The sequence below is a fragment of the Rhinoderma darwinii genome, chromosome 4, assembly GCF_050947455.1.
Source record: "Rhinoderma darwinii isolate aRhiDar2 chromosome 4, aRhiDar2.hap1, whole genome shotgun sequence".
NCBI lineage: Eukaryota > Metazoa > Chordata > Amphibia > Anura > Rhinodermatidae > Rhinoderma > Rhinoderma darwinii.
In genome coordinates, this window is record NC_134690.1 from 288,932,550 (window position 1) to 288,944,882 (window position 12,333).

Below are 12,333 nucleotides of genomic sequence, written 5' to 3' on the forward strand. Positions count from 1 at the left end.
CATCCTTCTGTCAACGGATCTGTCACCATTGAAATGAATGGTGATGCAAACGGAACTTACTTCACACTTGCCTTTCCGTTGAGGGGTTCCCCTGACTGAAAGCACCGACGGAACCCCTCAGCAGAAACCACGCTGATGTGAACAGGCCCACATTAAAAAAAACATTGTTTTCTGTTTGCATCATCATTGACTTCAATGCTGATGGATCCGTTGCTAATGGGATTCCCTACACTGCGGTATTGGTTCAGTCGAAACGACAGAACCCTTTGCACAACGGGGACAAACAGAAACCATTAGCAACGGATCTGTCACCACTTCACACTTGCCTTTCCGTTGAGGGGTTCCCCTGACTGAAAGCACCGACGGAACCCCTCAGCGGAAACCACGCTGATGTGAACAGGCCCACATTAAAAAAAAAAAGTATACTTACTTCTTGAATCAATTTCCCAACATCAATGTCCATTCGGTGGTACACCTCTGCTGTCGTCATTTCTGTTCCTGAAATGTTAAAAAAAATAAAAAAGAGATGACATACATGAACAACTGCATAACAAAATTAAAAAATTAAAAATAAAAAAATATAAAAAAAAAATATAAAAAAAAAATGTAAAAAAAAAATCTAAAAAAAAAAATGCACAGCTCCATACATGTATAGCATGTATGGAACATAGGAGCAATTGCACTTACTTGTATTCGATTTGGATGCAGGACTTCGGTTTTCTGTATCCCTGAGTTCTGTCCACAATGTTTTTCAGGCTCCACGAGCAGACAGGAAATGACAGCCCCTTGCTGGGCTGGACTAGCAGCAGGCAGTGGCGGATTATCATTAGGGCGTTTCGGGCGGTCGCCCGGGGCCCAAGGCTCCTAGGGGGCCCAAGGCTCCCAGGGGGCCCATGACCGCCCGAACCCCCTCATACCCAGTGGTGTCGCTAGCACCGGAGGGAGCCCCGGTGCCAGGACCGCACCTGTCAGGCGAGGGGAGCTTCGCTTCTACTTAGCAGCCGTGGTCTGCTGCTTTAGAAGCTCCCCCTCCAGCCCCCCTTCCTGCTCTAAACATCTCTCCTCTGCTGCTAGCTGTCGGGACATGGGGGAGGGGAGACTGTCGGCGGGCTCTGTGCTGTGAGCAGGAGAAGAGCTGCAGTGAAGACATAAAAGGTAAGTGCATGTGTGTTTAATGTCCATATTCATGTATGTTTAATGTCCATATTCATGTGTTTACAAGGTGTACTTTGTGTATAATGTGCATACTCGTGTGTACTTTGTGTACTATGCATACTTTGTGTATAATGTGCGTACTTTGTGTATAATGTGCCTACTTTGTGTACTTTGTGCATAATGTGTGTACTTTGTGTACTGTGCGTACTTTGTACTGTGCGTACTTTGTGCATAATGTGTGTACTGTGCGTACTTTGTGCGTACTTTGTGCATAATGTGTGTACTGTGCGTACTTTGTGCGTACTTTGTGCATAATGTGGTACTTTGTGTACTGTGCGTACTTTGTGCATAATGTGCCTACTTTGTGTACTTTGTGCATAATGTGCGTACTTTGTGCATAATGTGCCTACTTTGTGTACTTTGTGCATAATGTGCCTACTTTGTGCATAATGTGCCTACTTTGTGTACTTTGTGCATAATGTGCGTACTTTGTGCATAATGTGCCTACTTTGTGTACTTTGTGCATAATGTGCCTACTTTGTGCATAATGTGGTACTTTGTGTACTGTGCGTACTTTGTGCATAATGTGCCTACTTTGTGTACTTTGTGCATAATGTGCGTACTTTGTGCATAATGTGCGTACTTTGTGCATAATGTGCGTACTTTGTGTACTGTGTGTACTTTGTGCATAATGTGCCTACTTTGTGTACTTTGTGCATAATGTGCGTACTTTGTGCATAATGTGCGTACTTTGTGCATAATGTGCGAACTTTGTGTACTGTGTGTACTTTGTGCATAATGTGCCTACTTTGTGTACTTTGTGCATAATGTGCGTACTTTGTGCATAATGTTGTACTTTGTGTACTGTGCGTACTTTGTGCATAATGTGCCTACTTTGTGCATAATGTGCGTACTTTGTGCATAATGTGCGTACTTTGTGTACTGTGTGTACTTTGTGCATAATGTGCGTACTTTGTGCATAATGTGCGTACTTTGTGCATAATGTGCGTACTTTGTGCATAATGTGCGTACTTTGTGTACTTTGTGCATAATGTGCGTACTTTGTGCATAATGTGCGTACTTTGTGCATAATGTGGTACTTTGTGTACTGTGCGTACTTTGTGCTTTAATGTGCCTACTTTGTGTACTTTGTGCATAATGTGTGTACTTTGTGCATAATGTGCCTACTTTGTGTACTTTGTGCATAATGTGCGTACTTTGTGCATAATGTGTGTACTTTGTGCATAATGTGCCTACTTTGTGTACTTTGTGCATAATGTGCGTACTTTGTGCATAATGTGCGTACTTTGTGCATAATGTGCGAACTTTGTGTACTGTGTGTACTTTGTGCATAATGTGCCTACTTTGTGTACTTTGTGCATAATGTGGTACTTTGTGTACTGTGCATACTTTGTGCATAATGTGCCTACTTTGTGCATAATGTGCGTACTTTGTGCATAATGTGCATACTTTGTGCATAATGTGCGTACTTTGTGTACTGTGTGTACTTTGTGCATAATGTGCGTACTTTGTGCATAATGTGCGTACTTTGTGCATAATGTGCGTACTTTGTGTACTTTGTGCATAATGTGCGTACTTTGTGTACTTTGTGCATAATGTGCGTACTTTGTGCATAATGTGCGCACTTTGTGCATAATGTGGTACTTTGTGTACTGTGCGTACTTTGTGCATAATGTGCCTACTTTGTGTACTTTGTGCATAATGTGTGTACTTTGTGCATAAAGTGCGTACTTTGTGCATAATGTGCGTACTTTGTGTACTGTGTGTACTTTGTGCATAATGTGCGTACTTTGTGCATAATGTGCCTACTTTGTGTACTTTGTGCATAATGTGCGTACTTTGTGCATAATGTGCGTACTTTGTGCATAATGTGTGTACTGTGTGTACTTTGTGCATAATGTGCGTACTTTGTGCATAATGTGCGTACTTTGTGTACTTTGTGCATAATGTGCCTACTTTGTGCATAATGTGCGTACTTTGTGCATAATGTGGTACTTTGTGTACTGTGCGTACTTTGTGCATAATGTGCCTACTTTGTGTACTTTGTGCATAATGTGCGTACTTTGTGCATAATGTGCGTACTTTGTGCATAATGTGCATACTTTGTGTACTGTGTGTACTTTGTGCATAATGTGCGTACTTTGTGCATAATGTGCGTACTTTGTGCATAATGTGCGTACTTTGCGCATAATGTGCGTACTTTGTGTACTGTGTGTACTTTGTGCATAATGTGCCTACTTTGTGTACTAGTGTTTAGGTAGTATTAGCAATAGTTACGGCGCGGCAGGGTGGTGGTGGAGAAGGGGGGCCCAAGTTTGGGTAACAGCCCAGGGCCCATGGTCTTCTTAATCCGCCACTGGCAGCAGGAGACGACTCGTGCAAAACACTCGGCAATATACTCGTCAGAAAACACCTCACTAGTTCGAGGTGTTTTTTGACGTGTCCCCATTGCTTTCAATGCGGTTTTGGACGCGGAAACCGCATCAAGAAGGGTCATGTCCCTTCTTTTTGCCGCGAGGCGTTTTTTTTACTCGCGGTAAAAAAAAACGCCTCCGTCTCCCATTGAAATCAATGGGAGTCATTTTGGGTCTTTTTTGGCGCGTTTTCCGACGTGTTTTCCGCGTCAAAAAACGTGTCAAAAAAAGTCCGTGTGAACAGGGCCTTACAAAGTAATAAAAAGTAAGTAAAATACTGCTCACATCTGCCATACATGTAGGCAGATGTGCAAATCCTTATTTATTTATTTTTCCCCTTTAGTTCGCTAATCTACTTTCTTTTATTTCCCTATATTTCAGATATTTAAAAATTTCTAAATCTTACTACAGGATGGATATGGCTGCGGAAAGACTGATTCAGGAAGTGAGTATACAATGATGTTTTCATGTACTGTATGGAGGTTTTTTTGCATCGCTTTTCATTTTTTTGCTTAGTCCACGTTCACACAGGGCGGATACACCTAGTAATGTACACAGCATATCCGTTCTGGCAGTCACTGGGAATTCTGGCAGAAAAACCGCCCCAAATTGCGGTGTGGTTTTTTGGCTGGAATGTCCACAGTGGAAAATAGAAGGTAAAAAAAAAGCCTATACATACCTGTAGCCATGTCGACGAGTCCCCCTGACGTCCTGCAGCACAACCTCCTGGGATGACGGTTCATTCCATGTGACCGCTGCAGCCTTTGATTGGCTGCAGCAGTCACATTGGCTGGAATGTCATCCCTGGAGGACAGGCTGTAGGCTGGAGCAGAGAGATCTGGGTAAATATAGACAAATTTTGTGGCCGGGTACAGTGACCAGCATCTGCGGGAAGAATTGTGGTTACAAATCTGCGAGGCACTGTACCAGGCATGGAGTCGCCTTTCTAATTCAGAAAAAAGGTGTAATGGCGAGTATGTCTATGTATTTCTAATGTGCTTTTGTTTTTAAATTAATTATTTTTCTTCTGCTGTTTTTTTTTTTTTTCTAATTATTTTAAGCTCTAACTTATATTTTGTATTTTCAGAGGAAGACATGAATAAAAGGTGGAAGAGTGTGCGGGACGGCTACATGAAGGAGGTGCAGAAGGCCGAGAGGCGTGGGGGCTCTCCTTCTAAAAGACCCAAAGTCCCTCACTATGAGGTGCTGCTGTTAATCTTGCCTAGCAGGGGACAATGGTCGTAAGTATTGATGCCTATGTTTGTAGTCTGAAAATGAGTTGTACTGTGTACTTAAAATGTCTTTTCTTTTTCCTACAGAACTCAAGGCAATTGTTAAGAGCCAGAGGTCCCTGCCACATAAGATGGACAGCAGCAGAGGGAACCCACACCTTCCACATCCGCCCAGCATGAAGTGGAGTGGGAAGAACAACAAATGGCGGGACGCTTGGTGGCCACAGATATGTCACTAGGGGGGGAGACACCTGTTTCCTCACTAGCAATGCCTGCTGATGCCCCCCCTGTGGCCACCGAGGCCAGTGGTCCTACCCCCCAACTTGCAACTCTTCCACACGGGGGTGTAGAAGAAGGACCCCCCGGGTAATGTACAGGCAGTTGGAGGTGGAGAGTGAGGCCTTGCCCCTTATCCAGAGGGTGGACACGATGACCAATTAGATCTTTTTGGATACACGTTGGCATCTTCCTGCTGCCAGTGGAAAGGTAGCAACAATTTATGGCCTACTGTTTCGCCGTGGCAAGAGATTCCAATGGCTTATGCCCTGACGAAACTGGGTGTACCTATCAACCGGTTCGAGCAGCCTTTAGGACTCTTTCAGCCAATCCCTTCCCACTCCTGCCCCTTACCCCGCTCTTCCCCTGCCCACTGCTGGTGCCCAATTTTATCAGTCCTTTTTGCCATAACCCCCTACAGGCAGTGGGCCTTTTACACAGCCTACTGCCTCAACCCCCTCCACCCCCTCCCCCTCGTTACACCCAATTTCAGGTTAGCTCTGTTTGGAGATGGACATTTTTGTAAATAGTTTTAAATGTTAGGGATAAATTATGGTGGATAATAGGGGAATATTTAAAAAAAAAAAAAAAATTCTTGTAGTAAATTATGTTATTTCAATTTATGTACATATTCCATTATCGTAAATCCACTCAAGTTAGGTACATTTCCGCAACCACATAACGGCAGAGCATCCTGGTCAGACTTGGGACAGAAAAGACTTGGCTTGATCATGACACTATACCTTATATGGCTGCATTAATGGACCCGTGTCATAAAGGACTAATCCCTATGTTAATTTGTAATCAGGAGTGAAGAGCTATTTGTTTATGACACTTCAGATTGTAAATTAAAAAAGAATAGGGATTATCCAACCACATCAAATTATCACATAGCCACAGGATAGGTTATAAGTCTTTAGCGTCACACCGCTGAGACCCCCACCAATCAAGAAAATGGTGGTTCGCGAGTCCCCTTAATAAATGTAGTGGTGGTCACCCATTTGTGCTGCTGCTACATGTATTCTCTATGGGACTGCTGGAGATAGCCGAGCGCTGTACTCGGCTATCTCCAGCAGTCCCATAGAAAATAAAAGTAGCAGCAGAGAACATGCGCCACCACCACTCATTTCGTTCATTGGACTCATTATCCCCATTGACCAAACACTTCATAACTATCCTGTTGAAAGGTGTTAATTTTACGTGGAGGGATAACCTTTTTAGCCTTCCCGCTGCAGCCACTTTTGATCTTCCTGACAGAGCCTTATTTTTCAAATCTGACGTGTCACTTTATGTGTTAATAACTTTGGAATGCTTTTACATATCCAAGAGATTTTGACATTTTTCTCATGACACATTGGACTTTGAGTTAGTGGTAAAACTTGGTCTATACATTAAGTATTTAATTGTGAAAAACACCAAAACTTAGCGAAAAATTTCAAAAATTTGCATATTTATTAATTTAAATGTTTCTGCTTGTAAAAAGATAGTAATACCATTCAAAATAGTTGCTAATTAACATTTCCCATAAGTCTACTTTATGTTTGAATTGTTTTTTTGAACATCCTTTTATTTTCTAGTACGTTACGAGGCTTAGAACTTTAGAAGAAATTTCTTACATTTTCAAGAAAATTTCAAAAGGCTATTTTAACAGGAACCAGTTCCGTTGTGAAGTGGCTTTGAGGGGCCTATACAATACAAACCCCCATAAGTCACCACATTTTAAAAACAGCACCCCTCAAAGTATTCAAAACAGTATTTAGAACGTTTCTTAACCCTTTAGGGGTTTCACAAGAATTAAAGAAATGTAGAGCTGAAATGTAAAAAATTTTTTTGCAGAAATTCATATTTAAAATTTTTTTTTTCTGAAACACAGGAGGTTTTACCAACTCAATATTTATTGCCCAGATTCTGCAGTTTTTAGAAATATCCTACATGTGGCCCTAGTGTGCTAATGTACTGAAACACAGACCTCCGAAGCAAAGGAGCGCGGAGAGGATTTTATGGCCTTCTTTTTATTAGAATATATTTTAGGCACCATGTCAGGTTTGAAGAGGTCTTGTGATGCCAAAACAAAAGGAAACACCTCAAAAAGACCCCATTTTGGAAACTACACCCCACAAGGAACTGATCCAGGGGTATAGTGAGCATTTTGACCCCACAGGTGTTTCATAGATTTTATTAGAATTTGGACGTGAAAATGAAAAATTTTCATTTTTTTCCAATAAGATGTCGTTTTAGTTAAAAAAGAAACAATGTCCACAAGAAATAAAGAAGAAAAAGCCATGCAACATTCATACAGGAACTTCTCTGGAGTACGGCAATACCCCAAATGTGGGCATAAACTGCTGTTTGGGCACATGGTAGGGCTCAGAAGAGAAGGAGTGCCATTTGCTTTTTGGAGTGCAGATTTTGCTGGATTGGTTTCTGGACGCTATGTCGCATTTGTGTACACCTGATGTTGCAGAGTGAAAATGGGGATTTTTCTATAGATATGCTAATATGTGGTGCCTAGCTTGTGCCACCATGGAAAGACAGCTATCTAATCATTATACTATGTTACCCAGTTTTAGAAACACCCTCCATGTGGCCCTAATATTTTGCCTGGACATTCGACCAGGCTCAGGAGTGAAAGTGTACCAATGCGAAATTGAGGCTTAATTTGGCAATTTACAAAGTATTGGTTCACAATTGCAGAAGTTCTGATGAGAAATAATAAAAGAAACCCCTGAGAAGTGACCCCATTTTGGAAACTACACCCCTCAAGGCATTTATTAAGAGGTGTAGTGAGGATTTTCACCCACAGGTCTTTTCCATGAAGCAATGCGCTGCGGGTTGGTGCAAAGTAAAAAAAATATATTTTATTTTAGTGGCAAATATGTCGTGCCCAGCTCGTGCCACTGGAGACAACCCAAAAATTGTTAAAAGGGTTCTCCCGGGTATGGCGATGCTATTTATGTGGAAGTAAACAGCTGATTGGGCACACTATAGGACTCAGTAGGGAGGGATTGCGATTTGGCTTTTGAAGCGTGGATTTTGCTTGGTAGTGGTTTTCTTTGAATATTGCTGGTGTTTTCAATTATAATGTGGGGGTACATGTAAGCTGGGTTGAGCATATCAAGGGCATAGTCAGGTGATATAATAATAGGGTAAAAAAAAACAATAAAATAATCCATAGAGATTTGTTACGCTGTGAAGCAATCCTTTATGCACAGGCCAGTGTCGCACAGATAAATGGTGTCCTTACTTATCCCCCTTTTAGTCCATACTCTGCACCTTTGCAGTTTGGGGAATTTTGCTGGGAAGTGTTGTCCTGGTATAATACGGGCACCATCGCTTCCAGCAGATATGTTTGGGTCCTGCCCTTTCTTGTTCCCTAATTTTAGGGCCTTGATAAATCGCCTCTTGAAACAGAAGAAATGTTCCCCTTTGCCCTGCACAACTGCATATTCTTTCTTTCCTAACTTATTGGAGCCTTAACTAATTTTATTCTTTCATAAACATAGTGGTATGAGGGCTGTGTTTTTTGCTGGACGAGCTGTAGTTATTATTGGTACCATTTTGGGGTACATGCGACTTTTTGATCACTTCTTATCCAATTTTTAGGGAGGAAAAGTGACCAAAAAACAGCACTTCTGGCATAGTTTTTTTTATACAGCATTCATCGTGCATTATAAATTACATGTTAACCTGATTCTGCGGGTCAGTCCGATTCTGGTGATACCTAATTTATAGCACATTTTTTATGTTTTGGAGCTTTTTGCACAATAAAATTACATTTGTAAAAAGAATGTATTTTTTCTGTTGCCATGTTGTGAGGACCAGCGATACCAAATTTTTTTTATTTTTATTTTTTTACAGGAAAAATGGGAAAAGTTTTTTTTTTTAAACGTTAGTTTTTTTTCCACTACTAAAGAATTTCAAATAAAATTTCACACACACTTTACTAGCCCCCGCTAGGGGACTTGAACCAGCGATCATTATATGCATTGCAGTATATTGTCTGTAGCGTCCATGGCCGCAGACCGTCGGGGTGACTCACCCCCCCACTCCGGCGGCTGCAGCCATGGATCTGGGAGCTCTTCCCAGGAGATGCCAGCACTCACTTCCATTTCGGTATGCTGTGTTCCATAGGGTGTGCGCGCAAACTCGTGCCCGGCCTTAAAGCGCCAGCACATGGAAATCATAATCAACAATTATCTTGATTCCCCTGGACTATAAGAAGGGCCCTGCCCCTTTGCTCATTGCCTGAGTATTGTTAGTATTCCCATGTTAGTCTTGCAAATGGTCCCTTAGTGTTATCCTGTTCCCGTTGTTTCCCGTGCCCGGCTACCTGTATCCTGTGCTGTGTTCTTGTTCCTGAGCCTGTTAGTGTTGGAGTCGTGTCCTTCTGTACCTGCTGTCATCTGCCACGTCCAGTGTCATCTTCCACATCCAGTGTTATCTGCCACGTCTGGCGCAACCTGCTGGACCTGCTGTCATCCGCCACGTCTGACGTAACCTGCTGCACCCACCTCCATCCATGCTAAAGTCTCAGCCACTGTCTGGACTATTCAGATACCCTGGAACGGGACTTTGTATTGATTGAGTGCCCTGTTGTTTGGCCAGCTGCCTCCCCGCTACGGCAGTGCGGCCTAGTGAGTCCACATACCCACAAACCGTGACATTGTCATTTTTACAGGCTTCTGTTAAGCTGGCTTAACAGATGTAGAATGATGGCAGACCTGGGGGCATTCATTAGGCCCCTTGGCTGCCATCACAGCCATTGGCACCCCCCAATCGTACATGTACGTGATAATGCGTCAAAGGGTTAAATGGCCAGAATCAGAGTTCCATCTGTTCCTGCTCGTTTATGTGCGAGGTGTCTGCTGACACTCAAAGCATATGAAGTAGCTAATTTGAAAAACTACATCATGATTTTGTATAGTTGCAGTGTGAAAAACATGCAACTAGAAGAAATACAACAACTCACCATCAAAGTTCTTCATAGAGCTGTCCAAGGTGTCCTCTGTGGCCGCAATTGGTTAATAGTAGCGACGGCGGCATTCTCTCCGTTCTTCTTCCTCCTGTGAAAAGTAAAGTGATGAACATTAAAGAAACTAATGCTTTGTCAAAATTTGGCTAATGGAGGGTAGAAAAAGCGTTGGTCAAAACTTACCTGACGCAACCTACGCCGACGTACTATGTTTAGCACGATCTTCATGAGGAAGCGCATTTCCCGCCTATTCACCTTGATTCTTGGCTGTAGGGGGGCCCCACTGCTGTTTTTTTGTGGATTTAGTCAATTTTTTTAAAATTGAATGGTCTTGAACTATGTGCTGTTCCTCTTTCTAGCACTACGGTGCATAAAATAGCTCCTAGGATGAGGATAGGTGGAGTTTCCATAGCCCTCTGGGAAGTACAACCTCCAGAGAGCTGGCTTTTTTAATAAAAAACGCATGAAAAACCGCCTGAAAATCCACATGTAGTACAAAACCGCTTAAAAAAACCTGATCCGATTTTTCCAGGCAGATCCAGGTGAACTGACCCTTAGATTTCCACGATCCTAACGTCATTATTGCCTCTGCTCCCTGCCCAATTGCTGCTGCCTCTGATGGCGCCCCTATGCAAAACAAGTGGGAACATATTTTCCCACTGTTTATCCTTACCCTCTCAGCGGACCGCTTTAAAATCTAACAAAACTGGAACCTGTATAAAGCGCTTTAATCTTTAGGATTCAGAAAAATCCCTGGAGCTGAACCCCTGTCTAAAAGTACCTCTGTACCAACTCAACTGGGCACAAGTGCCCTTTCCTTCATTATTGCCCATGTGCCAACCCCCTTCTGATCCGACTTTTTTTTTTATAAAACACGCCACCACCCCCGTTACCCTTAGATTCTCTAATAAAGGGCCCCCCTCCCCTTTTCTGTTAGCCGACACTATCTCTCTTATCCTAGAAGCCCCTGCAAACGCTAATACGAACGATGTCTGGAACAACCTTGCTTCCCGTCTGCCCTTGCATGTTTTCCCCAATGCCTTAATCCGCTCACTCAGCCGAGTCAAAGTCAACCGATTCCCTCCGATTCTTTCTTCTGATCTCACTCATAGCCCAAACTTTCAGCACTCTTCTCACTTCAAATGCCCTCGTGGGATCGTCCTCCTTTCCTAACTTCATGAGGAACGAGACTGCCGCCACCATGGTCCTTACCTTTTTGACGCTCCTTCCCGCTTCATCTTACCAAGCATTTTCCACATGCTACATACAGTATTCCCAAAACGTTTACAGCTGATGAATTCCTCCCATCTTGTCCATGCTCCATTGTATGCGCGCCTGGTACTAGGCGCCAACAAATTTTTAATGAGCTGCTCTAAAATTGGGTCAATCTGCCGAAAATGGTAAGGACACACTTCCCCATATTTCTGTGCATTGGCACTAAACGAAAGAAAGTTTCCCCACTTCCCCCTGGAGAGGGCATCCGCAATGGCATTGTTCACCCCTGAAATTGATGTTATATTTCATGCACAACAATACTAAGTATCTCAACATGCCCAGCACCGGCTTTGAACTGCTTAACAAGTTGTTAATTGCCCACACCACACTCATGTGGTCAGCCCACTCATGTGGCACTACTATGGGAAAAAATTCCAATAGCGTCAAATTCTTCCTGCCGTAACTCTGGCCACACCCCTGCACACCATTTACCCTCAAAAAAGGCTCCAAAACCCACCGATCTCGCGTCATCTTTAAACAACCTCAACACTTGATTAGAACATGGCCCTCCAGCCACATTCACACCTTTAAACCCTCTCCGGAACTTCTCCCACACTGCCAGATACTCCCTCAACTCCTGTCCGTCTCACCTTGTGGTGTGGCTTTCTTAATGTTGCTGTACTCCACTGCAGTCTCCTACTAAACACTTTGCCCATAGGCATCACCCTACATGCAAAATTCAAAAAGCCCAGTAACGACTGCAATTTTTTTAACGTCACTTTTCTCGCCTCACCTACCCCCCTGACTTCCTCTTGTAAAGCTCTCACCTTCTCTTCTGGTAAACTGCACTCCCCTTTTTTTTAAGTCAATTTTGATGCCCAAGTATGACAAGCACGTTGTTGGGGTTTACTGTTTTTTCCTCTGCCACTCGGACGGCCAACTCACCCAACAGCCGGACCAAATTGCCCAATAGTGCCTGACATGTCCCTGCCCCTTCAGGTGCTACCAACAAGAAATTGTTGAAGTAATGTGACACTGAACCCACCCC